Below are 19674 nucleotides of genomic sequence, written 5' to 3'. Positions count from 1 at the left end.
AACTACGGGACGTTGCGTGTGACGTCATCACGTCACATCTCTCACCGCGTCACGTGACGCGTCACCACGCATAATATTCAATCATCCAAACTTTACAAAGCTTTGACACAAAATCTATTACACAGCCATCATTGGGCACATAACAGCATTCCGATTACAACCCTCTATATTGAGTTGAATTGCGGAGCGTTGCTTGTGACGTCATTACGTATGACATCACGCAACGTATCATTAACATAATTAAATGCTCAGAAACGTGCAAAATCTTTGCAGAAAAAATGTTACACAGCCACAAGTTACATTTTATAGCCAAAAAATATAGTAATTAATGAAGATTACAAATTGGTGCTAATAGATATAGGAATGGTAGCAACAATATTTATACATTTAATATAAAATGGCAATAACATATTGTCATAGCAAGCATGTATTATACAATAAAGATTATCATTATATAACACTATTTCCATGTCAGTGCGTCTGCAGGCCAAAAAGTATATTTTCCACAATGACTTACACAGACACTGACAGGGAAATACAACCCATACAGTTAACCTATTCTAGCCTCTGCTAAATAACATTAGACTGATGAATCCATGGCAGCAAATATCTAAAAATAAGAATAAAATAATTAGACATATAAAAAAGTTATCATTCAAAAAAGACATTAAAGGGATATTAGAGAGTACAATTATATTGCAGACCTGAAACCAAAAAAGCATTAATGTCAAAATCGACATTTAAGCCTCTTGGTTGTAACGTTCTCAACATAAGGGGGCTATGCACTAAGCTCAATGGCTTTGCGTTCTGATTTTCCAAAAAAGCAGGTTCGTTAAAAAGTGAGGCCGGGGACGCGATTCACAAAGGCCTTGAGCCCATTTTTTAACGTACCTGCTCAAAATAGCTCAAAACACCCACAGCGTACGTGTTGCTTTTTTTCCCCCTGCTAGCGTTCTTAACCTTTCCGTACGCTAGCTGATAGAAAAATAAGCCGCCTGTAACATTTGCATGGAGATTTGCCATCTCCATGCAAGGCTGTTACAGGCGATCGTACACTAAATAAATACATTTTAATACATGAGCAGGGGGTCTCCAGAGCTGAACCGCATTTGTTTCAGGTCTGAGGACCCCCTACTTCAGGAGATATAGGCCACGTTATGGGGTGCCGGTATCCCCTGCACTTTAAAGCTCCCGCGTCACGTGACCGGGACATTTAAATTCTGCAGAGGGATACCGGCACCCCTTAAAGGGCCTGTATCTCCTGAAGTAGGGGGTCTCCGAGGCTGAAACCAATGCGGTTCTGCTCAGAAGACCCCCTGCACATCTACACTAGTATTAAAACACACATAACAATAAATAATAATTCATTACCGTAGCGGCTATCCACTATGGTAATGAAGCTGCATTAATGTACATTTTAATAATAGTGTGCGGGAACAGGGGGTCCCCTGAGCTGAACCGCATTGATTTCTGCCTCAGAGACCCCCTGCTTCCCGAGTTACAGGCCCCAGTATAGGGCATCGGGTGCCAGTGTCGCCGCCATCTTTATAGCGTCCAAGACGCGACTTGGGCTCTATAAAGATGGCGGCGACACTGGCACCGATGCCCCAAACCTGGGCCTGTAAATCGGGAAGCAGGGGGTCCCTGACGCAGAAATCAATGCGGTTCAGCTTAGGGGACCCCCTGCTCCTGCACACTATTAATAAAAAATACATTAAAGAAACTTAATTACCATTGCGGCTATCCGCTAAGGCAATGAAGGGGTTAAGGCACAATAGCATGTTTATTGGGGACAATTGCCCCAAATAAACAACACACATCCCCCCGCCCCCTAACACATACAGTACTGTAATGGGCAAAATTACTATTATCCACATATGGATAATAATGCATTTGCCCATTTTAAATACATAAATTACAATAAAAACAGTCAAAATATATTACACTTACCTTTTACAGGCACCCATGATGAAGACCGTCTTCATCCTCATCTTCATCCTGCCCATGCCCCCTCCAATGCTGCAAGACATACACAAGAATAAAAACATCCAATGTATCTCCCCATACCCCTTAATCACCATAGCGGTTATTAACTGCTACAGTCATTAAGGGGTTAACCCACCCTCACCCACCACTCGGGAGGCCTACATACCCTCCCACACTAACCCCCCACCCCGTGAGGCCTAACCACCCTCACACACCTACCCAGCCGGGAGGCCTACCACATACCCTTGGGGCCAATACCCCCTCCCCCCACCCCCAGTACCCACAATAAAACAATAGACTGCCCCACAATAAACATCATTCTATTTATTAAATACATAACCCACCACCTGTGCCCCCCCATAAAGACATGATTTATTATTTTACATACAGGGTTCATACCCCAGGCCCACGGGAGTCCCCGGTGGGTCTGACGGTCACCTCTCAGACCTGCAGGTTACCAGCATCATGTTTCACACAGGGTCTGGAAGCCTGTTGGTGGGTCCCGCCAGGTGCCATGGCCCACCAGGTGGTCTCCGCGGGTCACCGTGGGCAACAATGGGGTCCCCACAGTAGGCCTGTGGATGTCTGGGGGGCCCCGGGTCAGACTCACAGGTGTCTGAGGGGCCTCGGGTTGTTCCCACGGGGGTCTGGGGACCCACGGGTGGTCCCTACGGGTCCACGGTGCCAACTCTGATTGCCTCAAGTAGACCATGTGACAGTGGCTTTGCTTCAGCCAATCAGAATTGGGATGGAGTTACCACTCTCTGATTGGCTACCGTACCATGTGTCGCCGGCCATCTTTGTTTTGATGACGTCATCATAAAGGCAATTGAAACTCAGCCATTCTGGTTGGCTGGCGCCATTGCCTTTAAATGATGTCATCATTTTTATTTATTTTCCGGCCAAATCACATGTTTTTCATGGCCCAATCAGGACCGTGGGAAACATTTGACCAAAATGTGACGTCATAGGCCTTTAAAAGCCTATGTCGCCTCATTTCGAAGCCAGTCGCCGAGGAGAGAACACCTCCCCTCCTAAGAAGAGAAGAAGGGCGTGGCAGAAGAAGATGGAAGAAGACGGAGAAGACCCCAAAGAAGAAAAGAAGACCCCAAGACTGACAGGAAGGATTACAAATAGAAGAAAGAATACACCGTTATGATTGTAAGGGTTTATTATTTTATGGTTACCTGTGGATTGGTTCCAGTGCTTCCGGGTCGCCTGGATTTCGGTGAGTGGGCATCTAATGGTAAGTAAACAACAGAAAAGTGTATTAATTTTACTTTTACATGTTTTTTTTATTTTTGATTTATGTCTTTTATTTTTTCAGTCCCATTTAATGCCCGTGAATGTATCTATGTATATACATACATTCACGGACACTGAATGGGTGTATTATATGTGATTTTTGGATGTAAATGCATTGTTTTTTATGCTCTATTATTGCCCCTGTATGTTATGTATATCTATCTATATGTAAAGACATACAGGGATAATAATTGATTGTTTTGCTAATGTTTATGTTCTTTTCATGTATGGCTATATATTTATCAACTTTATTTAGACATTGGTGTGAATAATGAAATTTGTATTTAGTTACAGGTTATTTTTAATGGCTTCTTTCTGGTAGTTAGATTAGAATGATGGTGGTTACTTTCAATTAGAATTCTTTGGCAATGGTTTGGCTTGAATAGGGAATTGTACAATTGATTTGTATTGTATTGTAATTGTTTTAGGAAATGGATTGATTGATGGTAATTGTATTGATGCTGCCTAGTTTCTATTTGATTTTCATGATGGCATTGGTGGTTAGGGGACATTGTTCATAGCGTATTTTATTGTTACATATATTTTGCATAGTGTTACATGATGCACAGATTAATTGCATCATGTACACACTCAATGCAATTTTGTGATATTTCATATACATTTGTGTAGCTGCTGGGTTGTTGTTATATTTACAATTGCTGCTGGATTTATTTTAACATGCAATGTGGTGATTTTAAGATTATAAATTCATGTTTTGATTTATGCATCTTTTATGTGTTTCATAATGGGCAAATAATCTATTATCCATATCTGGATAATAGTTATTTTGCACATTATTGTACTGAATGTGTTTGGGGGGGGGGGGGAGATTGATGTATTTAATGTATAGGTCCGGTTTATTTTTTTACAGGGTTGGTTCCTTTTGGTTTGCGGGGGACCTATGGAGACCACCTGCGGTATCCTCGGGCTTCTCACGGGTAACAGGCTGCCGGGTCCATGGGGACACCTGCGGGGAAGAAACCGGTGGCCCCACATCTGTGTGGGCACCGCGGACCCGTAGGGACCACCCGTGGGTCCACAGACCCCCGTGGGAACCACCCAAGGCCCCTCAGACACCTGTGGGTCTTACCCCGGGCCCACCAGACATCCACGGGCCTACCGTGGGGACCCCATTGTTGCCCACAGTGACCTGCAGAGACCTGGTGGGCCATGGCACCTGGCGGGACCACCAACAAGCTTCAAGACCCTGTGTGAAACATGATGCTGGAAACCTGTAGGTCTGTGAGGTGACCCGTCAGGCCCACCGGGGACTCCCGTGGGCCTGGAATATGAACCCTGTATGTAAAAGAATTAATCATGTATTTATGGGGGGGGGGGGCACAGGGAGTGGGTTATGCATTTAATAAAAAGAATGATGTTTATTGTGGGGCAGTGTATTGTTTTTATTGTGGGTACTGGGGGTGGGGGAAGGGGGTATTGGCCCCAAGGGTATGTGGGTAGACCTCCCGGCTGGGTATTGGGTGAGGGTGGTTAGGCCTCACGGGGTGGGGGGTTAGTGGGGGAGGGTATGTAGGCCTCCCGAGTGGTGGGTGAGGGTGGGTTAACCCCTTAATGACTGTAGCGGTTAATAACCGCTATTGTGATTAAGGGGTTTAGGGGACATTATTGGCTGTTTTTATTCTTGTGTATGTTTTGCAGCATCAGAGGGGGCATGGGCAGGATGAAGATGAGGATGAAGACGGCCTTCATTGTGGGTGCCTGTAAAAGGTAAGTGTAATATATTTTTACTGTTTTTATTGTAATTTATACGTATTTAAAATTGGGCAAATGCATTATTAGCACTTTGCGCTCTAAAAGTGACTTAAACGGAGCTTAGTGCATGACCCCCCTATGTATCCAAATGGATTCCCTCCTGGATAGCGATTGAATTCTATTTCCACCTCTCCAGTGAGCAAATGTTTGTTCAATTCCCATATATTTGAGTCCAGAGGGATCAGAATGGTGAATTTTTTTTAAATGGGACAAAAATGGGACACCTTTAAACCTTTTGGACAGTTTCAAAGAATTAGAAGAAATTGTTCAGGGGTAGACACCTTTCAGGAGCAGGCAAAAATCTTGGAGCTAAGATTTGTTGAAAAAAACTATGATCCAATTATGAGAGAAGAAGCGAAGAATAAAGCCCTAAAACAAGAAAGAACACGTTTATTAGGCATTCCTAAAGAAAAACGAGTTAACAATAAATTTTATACCCTTTATTACACAGTTTAATAGAGAATCAAGCCAAATACAGAACATCATCCGTAAACACTGGCATGTTCTGAAACAAGATGTGATCTTGAAAGATTATCTTCCAGAATATCCGCAAGTAGTCAATGGCGAGAAACCTAAAAGACAGTTTACCCACCAAGTGCTTTAAGGAGAGATTCAAAAACTGGTAATAAAACATGGATACCTGTTAAGCCTAAATTGTTTTTTAAGTGCGATAAATGTAAGGCTTGTAAATTTGGGGTTGACAAGACTGACACTTTTATTTCTACCAATACTAAGGAAACTTTAAAAGGTGAAGGGTTTTGTAAACTGTAAAAGCACGTATGTGGGTATATATTCTGGCATGCCCCTCAACTGTCAATATGTGGGGAGAACTATCCACCCTCTAAGGGGGTAAGAATAATAGAGCATATCTACTATATATTTCTCAAAGTGTCCTATGTGTCGTTGCCTGTCTGGCTGTATGTATGTGTCTCCCTGTGTCCCTCCCTGTGTCCCTAGCGGCAATCAGATTGGACCTTGGGCCAGGCCAATGAGATTGCTCCCTTGGTCCAACCCACCCCCGCACACCTCTCATTGGCCTGAGGCGGAGTGACGGGCCAAAGGTCACACACACACACACACACCCACACCTGCGCGCTCGGGACCCCGCGCGCACCTCCTCCTCTCCCCGGGTCTCCCGCTTTCTGCGCTTTTTCCTCCCCCCCCCCCCCGGTGCCGCTACATGTCAGCGGGGGAGCGGAGCGAGTGCCCGGGACACAGCGGGGGACTCTCACCTCACCACGGCTCTCACCACCCATAGGCCACTCCCTCACCCGGCGCTCTCCCTCGCCCCCCCCCCACACACACACAGAGAGCACCCGGCTCTCCCCTCACACAGGCCGCTCACTCACCCGGCACTCTCCCCCCCACACACACACACACACAGAGCACGCGGCTCTCCCCTCACACAGGCCACTCCCCGTCCCCGAGGGCGCTCCTCCGGCTGTCTCCACCTCTCCCCGCGAGAGGCACAGCACCTCCTCACCGGAGCGTCTCAGCCTCTCCGTGGAGGAGCCCGAGGTGGAGGAGGATGGCGGCGGGACCCAGAGGAAGAGGAGCGCGGCCGTGTGCAAGGTGAGTAAACGCAGGGGAATGGGTTATTTACCGCGTCCCTGACCCCCCTGCCCTTTGCCCCCCCTGCCCTTTGCCCCCCTTCCCTCCCCCCCTGCCCTCCCTCCCCCTGCCCTTTGCCCCCCCTGCCCTTTGCCCCCCCTGCCCTCCCTCCCAATGCCCTTTGCCCTCCTGCCCTCCCTCCCAATGCCCTTTGTCCCCTGCCCTCCCTCCCAATGCCCTTTGCCCCCTGCCCTCCCTCCCAATGCCCTTTTCCCCCCTGCCCTCCCTCCCCCTGACCTTTGCCCCCTGCCCTCCCTCCCCCTGACCTTTCTCCCCTGCCCTCCCTCCCCCTGCCCTTTGCCCCCTGCCCTCCCTCCCCCTGCCTTTGCCCCCTGCCCTCCCTCCCCCTGCCCTTGCCCCCTGCCCTCCCTCCCCCTGCCCTTTGTTTCCTGCCCTCCCCCTGCCCTTTGCCCCTGCCCTTTGCCCCCTGCCCTCCCTTCCCCTGCCCTTTGCCCCCTGCCCTTTGCCCCCTGCCCTTTGACCCCTGCCCTTTGACCCCTGCCCTTTTTCCCCCTGCCCTCCCTCCCACTGCCCTTTTCCCCTTTGCTCCTCTGCCCTTTGCCCCTCTGCCCTTTGCCACCCTGCCCTTTGACCCCTGCCCTTTGGCCTCTTGCCCCCCTCCCTCCCTGCCCTCTTGCCCCCCTCCCTGCCCTCTTGCCCCCCTCCCTCACTGCCCTCTTGCCCCCCCTGCCCTTTGCCCCCTCCCTCCCTGCACTCTTGCCCCCTCTGCCCTTTGCCGCCCTCCCTCCCTCCCTGCCCTCTTGCCCCCCCTGCCCTCTTGCCCCCCCCTGCCCTCTTGCCCCCCCTGCCCTTTGCCCCCCTTCCTCCCTGCCCTCTTGCCCCCCTGACCTCCCTGCCCCCCTGCCCTCCCTGCCCTTAGCCCCCACGCCCCTCCCTGCCCTTAACCCCCCCCGCCCCTCCCTGCCCTTAGCCCCCCCGCCCCTCCCTGCCCTTAGCCCCCCCGCCCCTCCCTGCCCTTTGGCCCAACCTGCTCCTCCATGCCCTTAGGCCCCACCCACACCTCCCTGCCCTTTGGCCCCACCCGCCCCTCCCTGCCCTTTGGCCCCCCGCCCCTCCCTGCCCTTTGGCCCCCCCGCCCCTCCCTGCCCTTTGGCCCCCCCCACCCCTCCCTGCCCTTTGGCCCCCCCACCCCTCCCTGCCCTTTGGCCCCCCCACCCCTCCCTGCCCTTTGACCCCCCCGCCCCTCCCTGCCCTTTGGCCCCCCCGCCCCTCACTGCACTTTGGCCCCCCCCACCCCTCACTGCCCTTTGGACCCCCCGCCCCTCCCTGCCCTTTGGCCTCCCCACCCCTCCCTGCCCTTTGGCCCCTCGCCCCTCCCTGCCCTTTTTCCCCCCCCGCCCCTCCCTGCCCTTTGGCCCTCCCGCCGCTCCCTGCCCTTTGGCCCTCCCGCTGCTCCCTGCCCTTTGGCCCCCCTCGCCCCTCCATGCCCTTTGGCACCCCCGCCCCTCCCTACCCTTTGGCACCCCCACCCCTCCCTGCCCTTTTGCCCCCCCCCCTGCCCTCTTGCCCCTCCCTGCCCTTTGGCCCCCCTGCCCCTCCCTGCCCTTTGGCCCCCCCACCCCTCCCTGCCCTTTGGCCCCCCCGCCCCTCCCTGCCCTCTTGCCCCCCCTGCCATACGTAATGACGTCACAAGCAACGCTCCGCAATTCAACTCAATATAGAGGGTTGTAATCGGAATGCTGTTATGTGCCCAATGAAGGCTGTGTAATAGATTTTGTGTCAAAGCTTTGTAAAGTTTTGGATGATTGAATATTATGCGTGGTGACGCGTCACGTGACGCGGTGAGAGATGTGACGTGATGACGTCACACGCAACGTCCCGTAGTTCAATTCTAATGCGGTGGGTTATATTTAGAGTGAAGTTATGTGCCTAATGGATGGCTGTATAATAGATTGTGCACCAAGACTTTATAAAGTTTTGAATAATTGAATATGCTAAAATATGCGTGATGACGCGTTACGTGACGCGTTACGTGACGTCGGACGTGATGTCGGACGTGATGACGTCACATGTGACGCTCCGCAATTTGAAAATTAATGCGGTGGGTTATTTAAGGGAGGGAAACAGTGCAGGATGTTACTGTCTCGGCTAAGCTCATTCTAAAGCTTACCGGGAGCGTAGCGGGCTAGCCGCGGATCTGTTCTCCGTTTAAAAACGGAGTTTCCCACACGGCGGCCGCTTCAATAGATAAGCGCTAATGGCGCTTACTATTGAAAGCGCCCGAGGCGCGGGAAAACTGGCCGGTTTTCGGCCGAAGACAGCCGCGCTCCGCCCGCGCTATTTTTAAACTGCGGGGGCAGCCGCATTAGTGTCAGCCCGGCCCCTACTGTAGATTAGCCCCTGAGGAAGACTTTTAAGTGGAAACGCGCATTGGGAGAATCATTGACTACAGAGTGGTACTTTGTTGGTGACATCCAGAGTGGAGGACTACATTAACCAGCCCAGTGCATGCTGTGACGGCCGCGGAGCAGATGCTGTTGCTGTGAAGATAACTGTCTGTCCATATGACCCAGGGTGGTCTGAATGCTCGCAAACAAAGACACTTATGTAAGTGGAATACTTTGTGTTTTTAATATTAAAAGCAGTATTATACAATTTTGCTTTTTCCTTTTTTGTATATGGATTTCCCTAATAACCACAACGCCTTATTATCACGTCGTACACGTGAGTGCAAATTCTATAGAGCTATCAACATTGATTTCATTTGTTGGGGTTGACAATATTGCACTATTTGCTGTCTCTACTTTCTTTCCATGTCCTGATGTGATTTGCGCACCTGTTTCTTCTTCGATTGCTGGTTGGATTTGTCTGAATCCTGTGTCGGGAGCTGCATTCTCAAAGGACAGTATATTATTTAATGTTATTGGTTTTAAGTGGTGTTATTTGCGCCTGATTTTTTCTTCACTATTTTATTTCTCTCTGCCAGAGTGAATGTGCAGCCAATTTTTTATGTCCTTTGATTCTGTTGCCACCCTGCTAAACCCCATCTCGGGGCAGCCCCCTCAGTGCTTCCTGGAATCTCACATTGAATCCTTTCTCACTGCAGGACATACATATCTGAGACAACGCCCGTGTTAAAGCAGAAGAGCAGGGTTGCAACTGCTTAAAAGAGAGAGAAATGCTCCCTAAACATCCCTTTATACAACATGTGATGGGCACCTGTGCACAATAGGACACACCGGTGATATCACACTAATTTAAATCATTTGCCTTCCTAAATTATCATATACGTATGATATATGAATGGGGTTGTCTGGGAGCTCAAAAGCTGTGACCCTTAATGTTAATAATCTATGTTTTTTTCAGAGGTGATCATACAGGGGACATAATGTGATTGAGATGTAATTGCTCAGATTCAACAGTACATGAAGAACACATTGATCCCTTGGTGAAGGTGTAATCCATTCACTTCTCCTTAGGGCATTCCTTAAAACATGTGTTCTCACTGCTAGTCCCCTGTCGGTCCCCACGTGTGCAACCACATTCAAAGTCCAGGAATTGAAAAAAATGTTGTGTGGTGCACAGCAACAAAACCAGGTCGTGTGGCAAATAAAAAATCAATTTATTACAACTGCATAAAAAAACGGCAAGAGTACAGCCCTCCTATGAGATTAATTTCTTATTTGCCACACGACCTTTGTTGCTGTGCACCACACAACCTTTTTTTTCAATACGTATGATATATGCATATACTGATCTGTGTGGTTGATTTCAAGTGCTGGTTGTTTGAAGTGTATAGTTACATCCAGAAGGAAAGGGATGTGCTGTGTATACTAGCATGGGTGGCTGAATTTGGGGAGTGTGCAGTGGGTTAATTTATTTTAAAGTGTGTGATAACTTTTTTTTTTTTTTTTACCCTTTCTCCTGCCTGAGGCGAGTGGGTGTGGTTAGTTAATTGCTAACCTAACACACCTGCAGTGGGTGTGGTTAGTTAATTGCTAACCTAATACACCTGAAGATGTTTATGAAGGGAATGATGAAAATGTAGAGACCTTGTGGATATAAATTAGCAGTGGAGGTAAAAGTATAAAGAAAATGTTTGTGGGAATATGCTATAAACCACAAAATATCTATGAGATTGAGGAAGCTGAAATACTTTTGCAAATGGAGAAGGCATAAAAACTAGTTCTTGTTTGCAAATGGGTGATTTTAATTATCCAGACATAGATTGGGGCAATGAGATTAGCATTACAACAAAAGGAAACCGATTTTTGGGGGTGCTTAAAGACAATTATATGACCCAAATTATTGAGGAACCAACCAGGAGAGGGGCAATACTGGATTTGGTCATATCAAACAATGTAGAAGTAATAACAAATATTCAAGTCCTGGAACATTTGGGTAACAGTGATCATATGATTGTCTCATTTTAAATAAATTATCAAAAAACAGACTACTTGGGTTCAACAAAGACCTTATAATTTAGAAAGGCAGATTTTAATAAACTGAGGTCTAATCTACATGTAATACATTGGGATGATGTTTTTGCAGGAAAAATTGCAGAAGATAAATGGGCAGTCTTTAAAACATTGTTAGAAAAGCACACTTATCAGTGTATACCCTTGGGTAATAAGTATAAAAGAAATAAATCAAAACCAATGTGGCTCAATAAACAGGTAGGGGAGGAAATGGACAAGAAGTGGAAGGTGTTTAGATTCTTTAAGTCAGAAGGGACAGAGACATCGTATCAGAATTATAAGGAATGTAACAAAAATTGCAAAAGGGGAATCACATTAGCAAAAATGGATAATATAAAAAGGATTGCAATAGAAAGTAAGATAAACCCTAAAAAGTTCTTTAAGTACCTTAATTACAAAAAAATGAGAAAATAAAATATAGGACCCTTTCAGTGGTAGACGGCAGGCAGATTATAGGAGATAAGGAAAAAGCAGAAGTATTAAACAAATTCTTTGCCTCTGTGTTTACCAGGGAAGAATCCATTGCAATTGTAGTGCCGCAGGAGGAAGACACAACCTCCATATTAATGAACAATTGGTTAACTGAGGAAGAAGTTCATAAGCGACTTGAAAAAGTTAAAGTAAATAAGGCACCTGGCCCCGATGGCATACATCCAAGAGTTCTCAAGGAGTTTAGTTCAGTAATAGCAAAACCATTATATTTAATATTCAATGATTCCATTTCCACAGACTCAGTACCACAAGATTGGCGTAAAGCAGATGTGGTGCCTAGATTTAAAAAGGGAGCTAGATCACAACCAGGGAATTACAGACCTGTAAGCCTGACTTCAATAGTGGGGAAACTACTTGAAGGTTTAATACGGGATAATATTCAGGAATACCTAATGGAAAACAAAATTATTAATAATAGTCAGCATGGATTTTTGAAGGATAGATCATGCCAAACTAACCTTATTTGTTTCTTTGAGGAGGTAAGTAGGAATTTAGACCAGGGTAATGCAGTTGATGTGGTCTACTTAGATTTTGCAAAGGCTTTTGATACGGTTTCACACAAGAGGTTGGTGTACAAAATAAAGAAAATTGGACTCAGTAATAATATATGTACCTGGATTGAAAATGGTTGAAGGACAGACAACAGAGGGTTGTCATAAATTGAACTTTTTCAGGTTGGGCTAAAGTCGTGAGTGGAGTACCTCAGGGATTGGTACTGGGACCCCTGCTTTTTAACTTATTTATTAATGAACTTGAGGTTGACATCGAGAGCAAAGTCTCCATCTTTGCTGATGATACTAAATTGTGTAAGGTAGTAGAATCAGAGCAGGGTGTAATTTCTCTTCAGAAGGAGTTGGAGAGACTGGAAATGTGGGCAGGTAAATGGCAGATGAGGTTTAATACAGATAAATGTAAGGTTATGCATTTGGGATGCAAAAATAAACAGGCGACTTACATATTAAATTGGGATAAATTGGGGAAATCCTTGATGGTGGACTCCCCACGTCTCTCTCTCTCTCTCCCCCCGTCTCTCTCCCCCGTCTCTCTCCCCCTGTCTCTCTCTCTCTCCCCCCCGTCTCTCTCTCCCCGTCTCTCTCTCTCCCCGTCTCTCTCTCTCCCCCGTCTCTCTCTCCCCCGTCTCTCTCTCTCCCCCCGTCTCTCTCTCCCCCATCTCTCTCTCTCCCCCGTCTCTCTCTCTCCCCCCGTCTCTCTCCCCGTCTCTCTCTCTCCCCGTCTCTCTCTCTCCCCCATCTCTCTCTCTCTTCCCCTGCCTCTATCTCCCCCGTCTCTCTCTCTCCCCCGTCTCTCTCCCCGTCTCTCTCCCCCGTCTCTCTCTCCCCCATTTCTCTCTCTCTCTCCCCCGTTTCTCTCTCTCCCCCGTTTCTCTCTCTCTTCCCCTGTCTCTCTCTCTCTTCCCCCGTCTCTCTCCCCCGTCTCTCTCCCCCGTCTCTCTCCCCCGTCTCTCTCTCCCCCGTTTCTCTCTCTCTCTCCCCCATTTTCTCTCTCTCCCCCGTTTCTCTCTCTCCCCCGTTTCTCTCTCTCTTCCCCCGTCTCTCTGTCTCTTCCCCCGTCTCTCTCTCTCTTCCCCCGTCTCTCTCTCTTCCCCCGTCTCTCTCTCTTCCCCCGTCTCTCTCTCTCTTCCCCCGTCTCTCTTTCTCTTCCCCCGTCTCTCTCTCTCTTCCCCATCTGTCTCTCTCTTCCCCGTCTGTCTCTCTCTTCCCCGTCTCTCTCTCTCTTCCCCGTCTCTCTCTCTTTTCCCCCGTCTCTCTCTCTGTCTCTCTCCCGTCTCTCTCTCTCCCTGTCTCTCTCTCTATCCCCGTCTCTCTCTCTCACACCGTCTCTCTCTCCCCCCGTCTCTCTCTCTCCCCCATCTCTCTCTCCCCCTGTCTCTCTCTCCCCCGTCTCTCTCTCTCTTCCCCCGCCTCTCTCTCCCCCGTCTCTCTCTCCCCCATCTCTCTCTCTCTTCCCCGTCTTTCTCTCTCTTCCCCGCCTTTCTCTCTCTCTTCCCCCGTCTCTCTCTCTCTCTCTCTTCCCCTGTCTTTCTCTCTCTTCCCCCGTCTTTCTCTCTCTTCCCCCGTCTCTCTCTCTCTTCCCCCGTCTCTCTCTCTCTTCCCCCGTCTCTCTCTCTCTTCCCCCGTCTCTCTCTCTCTTCCCCATCTCTCTCTCTCTTCCCCCGTCTCTCTCTCTCTTCCCCATCTCTCTCTCTCTCTCCCCCGTCTCTCTCTTTCTCTCTTCTACCCCGTCTCTCCCCCCCCCCCTCCCTGCCTCTCGTGACCCCTTTGCGCTGTCTCCCTTTTGGCTGGAACGAGATCCCTAGGAAGTGGTTGCAGAGAGGTTATCCTGCCGCGTGTTCGTGTGTCCGGACAGTATAGCGTCTGCACTGAGCCCCAGCTGCCACTTCTTGCGGTTAGTTTCATTCCCCTCAATTGGGTTTGTTCTTTCTAGGAGTAATTAGACATCCTCAGTGGATGTATTTTTAACTCATCTAGTTTACTACACTGAAGTTATGTTTTGGTTTAGCATTTATACAGTAGGGTGTGATTTATCATACATAGCGTTACGGTGCTACCTGTTTGGCTCACAGTGGGCCTAAGCCTCCATGCTTGGGGAGCCTGGGGTAGCTGGTACAGCTCCTCCATCTGTGAGGATCCCAGCGTAGGTGGGATGGCTCCTCACGGGAACATGTATAACAAGAATACACTGTGACAGTAGGGGGTAGCCAGGCAATCAAATTAAGGTTTAAGCCCTTTTGGTTACCCCTGATCTGTGTGTTGGGTTTATAGAGTGTCAGCTCTTGGACCCATTGTTGAGAGTCGGTGGTTCCCCTAAAAATGTACCCAGGAATCAGGTTGGTTGCCTGGATGCATGTAGACACCCCTTAAATAGGCTTGTGCGACTCACCACAGGGTTTCTCTGCTTCAGCACAGATCAGAAAGGTAAAGGGGGCATAGGGATGTGAGGTGTCCCTGAAACAGTCAAAGGGTCCCTAGTTAATGGGGGCACCCAGTAAGTGCCCCGGTCACACCCAGAACAGGTATAGGGGTTCTGAGGTTCTCCAATCATCTAAGGTTGTGAAGGGATTCTTAGAATCCGTACTAAGTTTATTATGAAGTGTGTGTGGGGAATATAGCTAGGGGGAAATGACGTGCAGTTTCATCTGCTATTCCCCATAACCAGAAAGACTTAGGATTGTTAAAGCGTATATTTTATTAACAAAGTGTGTTAAGTACATGTATGCTTTGTGCACAGTAAAATGAGGCACGGGGATAAAAAGTGTTCCTGTAGATGTGGGGATCCGTAGGTAACATAGGGGTTCACGGGGTGCTCCAGTTATATATAGACTGCAAGGTTTTATTAAAATGTAAAGTCAGGTTTTGCAGAGTGTGAGGCATTTGGCTAGAGGGAATAAAAAGTACAGGTTCCCATTCTATCTCTAACTCCAAAAAGACAGACATTTTAGCCAAATACAGTGGCTAAGGTATATTTTATTAGCAAAATGTATGGAAACATATGCTTGTGCATTATACCAAGCTGGTGCCACTCTGTCCCACTCAGAGGTCTGGACTTGAAAGGCCAGAGGTGTGAGGACTATTTGTTCAGGATAGCTAAGTAGTATCCACATCCTCAGATCAAAGGGATGCAATGTGCATGTCCATTTGGTTACCCAGACTGGCCGGCGTCTCTCACCGTGGGGTGCAGGGAGGGAAGCAGGGGCAGAGAGGCCATATTTCACCTGCCCCTGGGTTCATTCAGATATCTGAGAAACCCTGTTTTGATACTGGTTTGTCTCATTTGAGAAATGTCTCAGGCTCTTTTTGATTGGGCTGTAGGTTCTGTGACTGAAACTGAGAGGTTTTTAAAACCCATACGCAGCTCAGTTTTTTAGATTCTCCCAAGTTTTAAGATTCTCTCAAGATTGTAAAGTTTTTCCAGTTTCCAGCAAGAATGAGGCAAGGCTCTGCTTCAGCCAAATCTTCCTGGAATATTTGCAGTTCCAAGACTATTGAGGGTAAACTTCTGGATGTTGAAGTCCCTGCACCTAGTAGAGTATAGTTGTGTTACCCCAGTCCCAAGTAAGTGTGCTTTGTGCCTGTATTTTGTGTAACATTGTATGTTTGCCTATTTTAAGTGAATAAATTACAATTTATGTCATCATTTTGCTTTGCTCAGTAATATGATCCCGGTATAAACGTGTAATTGCCTGGTCTCCCGTGACATACACACAGTAGTAATAACAATGCTTTCTTTACCGGCAGGACCAATCACTGTACTGGTACAACACAATACACTATTAGACCCCCACAGTAGAACAACACCCCCCTCCTTCCTGTGTGTCCCGATCCCTTGGGCATCCAGAACCCAGAGTGTCACGCCAGGGATAACGTCCCAATATAAGTGTGAGGACAGTGCTACCCTCCCGCGTGTAGTGTTGGTGCACGTGGGTACCTTCCTGGGTACTCGAGTACACCAGGGTATTCCTTTGCTGATGTAGGCCGCAACCATGATCCCAAGATGCAGGGCCTCTGACACAATCCCCTCTCTCCTTATGTCCGGCCTCAACATCGTGATTCGTCCCACTGGGGAAGCTCAGTCTCAGCTCATGTCCTTCTTCGCTGAAGCCTCGCACTAATGGGGAAACCCCTATGCTATGGCCAGGCCCTACTAACTCTGCTGAGGTGAAGGGGCTACCTGTGGCCTAGGAGGAATAGTTCTTGCCTAGTCACGGAGCCTGACTAGCTCCCGGGACACTACCTCTCCCTTCTCCGGCTCCATCAGGACCGAGAACGCCGCTTCTAGTCCGTGGAGGAAATCCTGAACAGCCAGTACCTCCTCTTCTGGCGACCCCAGCCACATGATGGCAGCCACCTTACACATAGTCCATATACATATGTGGCTGTGCCAACCACAACATGGCCGACGCAACGTACACAACTCTCCCGAGCGACGGGACTACTGCCAGGGAGGAGGCAAGGGAGGGTACCCTGCTACATCTAATTTTCCCATGGACTACACTTTGTGATGTACAGTATGTGAAAGTGCCCTGAAGAGGTTAAATAAATTAAGCATATGCTTATTTGTGACTTAGTGCAATTAAAAGCTGGCCAATGCCAGTATCAGAGTTCCCTTAGAATAAAGGTAAACGGTGGGTTCATAAATACCCCAGTGTGAAATATTAATACTTACACATCTCTTCTTTCTGACAGCCATAAACACTCACTTGCTCTTCACTGGCGGGCAATGTGTAGACCGACAATGAGGTTTATAATTCCTTTTTTTCATGAGGTATTCCTTAAATGAGAATTGTGCTCTCCTTTGGATGAATTAATTTGTACATTGTCAATTTAAATTATGATTACGTCAATCATATGCGATGTATTTATGCGCTCCATTTGATTGATTACTGTCTGTGGATATAAATAAGGGCGTCCCATCCCTGAGACGTTGCCCATCTCTGTGACAATGTCCATCTCTGAGACGTTGCCCATCTTTGATACATTAGTATTAGAGTTTCCTTATTATGAAGGTAAACTGTGGGTGCCCAAATACCCTAGTGTGAAATATTATAACTTACAAAAACGTCATCTTTCGGTCAGCCTGGTTTTTGGCTCGCCTGGATTCTGCTTTACTGGGCAGTTCCATGAAGGTTTATGGCTCCTCCCTTCAGGACAGAGCCCCTACCAACTTTCCAGTTAGCATAAAGTTACAGTTGTGTGAAAAAGAATGTACACCCTCTTTGAATACTTTTGTTTTACATGTCAGGACATAATAACAATCATCTGTTTCTTAGCCGGTCTAAAAATTAGGTAAATACAAACTCAGATGAACAGCAACATATGACATATTACACCGTGTCATGATTTATTTAACAAAAATAACGCCAAAATGGAGAAGCACTCTTTTTGATATAAATATATATTCATGATGTGGTGGGTGTAGGAGTTTGAGCTGGCTGGGAATGTGTGAATTAATCAATTTCTGACTGGCAACAGCTGCTTGGAGGTAGGTGGTACCTCCCCCCAGAGCTCACATCTCACCTTTTTAACTTGGGAGGTCTTTTCATTTTGCTGCAAGAACAGGACCTACTATGGCTCTTTCCCCTCATACAGAGGTAAAAGGAAGGGTTCACAGTGTGGTGTAGGACCTGCATTAATTTGGTTATACCTTGACGTTGGTATGCTGGCTTATGATGCTTTGGCCAAAGGGTTTAACTAAATAGCCAAGTAATTATTATTATTATTGAATTATTTAAACTTTATACTTATTACTATATATGTTTTGTCAATTGGATGTAGCATTTGGACACCCCTGTCTTTTGTTGTATACATTTGCCACACTCAGTAGCACTCTTTTTGACATAAATATATATTCATGATGTGGGTGTAGGAGTTTGAGCTAGCTGGGAATGTGTGTGTTTCCCACCTTAAGACACACAAAGAAGCATATGTGTAGCACTGTGGCTAATACTATACACATGATACATAAAGCTTGCCCCCCTGCAGACACACTTACCAGAATGCCCTTCTACTGTGTCTGTGCGTTCTTCCTGCCTACCAATTAGATTGTAAGCTCTTCAGAGCAGGGACTCCTCTTCCACAATGTTACTTTTATGTCTGAAGCACTTATTCCCATGATCTGTTATTTGTATTTTTTATTTATATGATTGTCACGTGTATTACTACTGTGAAGCACTATCTACATTAATGGTGCTATATAAATAAAGACATACAATACAATACCTCCTTGAATCATTAAACCACCTCCATGCATGCTGCTTGCTAGAGCGTGCGTGCAGTCCTGCCTGCTCTGCCGCCACCTTCTCAACCAGGGTAGGGAAGGTGAGGGGTGTAGCGAGATGATGTAAATAGAGGTGCAGGGGGGGGTGGCGAGATGATGGGATTTGAGGTGCAGGGGAGGGTGATTTGAGGTGCAGGGGGGTGATTTGAGTGCAGAGGGGGTGATTTGAGGTGCAGGGGAGGGTGATTTGAGGTGCAGGGGAGGGTGATTTGAGGTGCGGGGAGGGTGATTTGAGGTGCAGGGGGGTGATTTGAGTACAGAGGGGGTGATTTGAGGTGCAGGGGAGGGTGATTTGAGGTGCAGAGGGGTGAGTTGAGTACAGAGGGGGTGATTTGAGGTTCAGGGGGGTGACTTGAGGTGCAGGGGAGAGAATTGTGAGGTTTCAGGGAAGAGAGATGTGTGATGCAGGGGGGAAGTGATGTGAGGTGCAGGGGGAGAGTAATGTGAGGTGCAGTGGGTGATTTGAGGTGTTGGGGGGGGAGATGTGAGGTGCAGGGGGGGAGAGTGATGTGAGATGCAAGGGGGGAGAGATGTGAGGTGCAGGGGGGGAGAGTGATGTGAGGTGCAGGGGGGTGATTTGAGGTGCTGGGGGGAGAGGTGAGGTGCAGGCAGCGCCACCAACAGAGGGGGGCAAAGGGCACTGGCGTCCCGGGCCCCGTGGGTGAAGGGGGCCCGGCCGCCCGGGCCCCCTGTGGGGCCGGGCACTCTTAATTTAAAAAAAAAATGCGCCGGGTCTCCCAGTTGGCAGCGCCGGAAGTAGGTTGGCTTAAGCTTCCGGCGTGCCGGCGTGAGAGGGAGGCCCGGCGCGTGCAGCAGCAGCATCGGGAGACAGGTGTCTCAGTGGGGCCGGCGGCAACTGCTGTTACCAGCCGCTGCCCCCCCCCCCTGCAGCCCCTGCCACCTCCCCCGCAGCCCCTGCCACCTAATCCCCCTACCTCACCACCTCCCCCCCCCCCCCCCGCAGCCACTGGGCCAAAACCGCCAGCCCCCGCCACCGCAGCAGCAGCGTCAGGGCATGTATATGTGTATATATATATATATGTGTGTGTATATTTATGTATATATATATATGTATGTATTGGGTAGGTATATGTATGTATTGGGTAGGTGGGGTTTTTGTATGCACTTGGGGCGTGGGTTGTATATATTTTGGGGTGGGAAGTTTTTTGGTATATATCTTGTGGGGGGAATTGTGTGTGGGGGGGTACGGAATGAGTGAGCATGGGGTAATTGACGGAGGGAGAGGAGAGGGGGTGAGTGAGATAAAGAGGGG

At 48.1% G+C, this 19674-nt stretch overlaps 1 protein-coding gene across 1 annotated transcript in view; it reads left to right on the top strand.

Moving 5' to 3' along the window:
- Window positions 1–19674, top strand: part of LOC142497878 (phospholipase A2 inhibitor NAI-like) — a 36286-nt gene that overhangs the window by 1126 nt on the left and 15486 nt on the right. The gene's annotated exons all lie outside the window — the stretch shown is intronic.

Source organism: Ascaphus truei, chromosome 6 (genome assembly GCF_040206685.1).
Source record: "Ascaphus truei isolate aAscTru1 chromosome 6, aAscTru1.hap1, whole genome shotgun sequence".
Lineage (NCBI taxonomy): Eukaryota > Metazoa > Chordata > Amphibia > Anura > Ascaphidae > Ascaphus > Ascaphus truei.
This window is presented reverse-complemented; position numbering and strand designations above follow the sequence as displayed.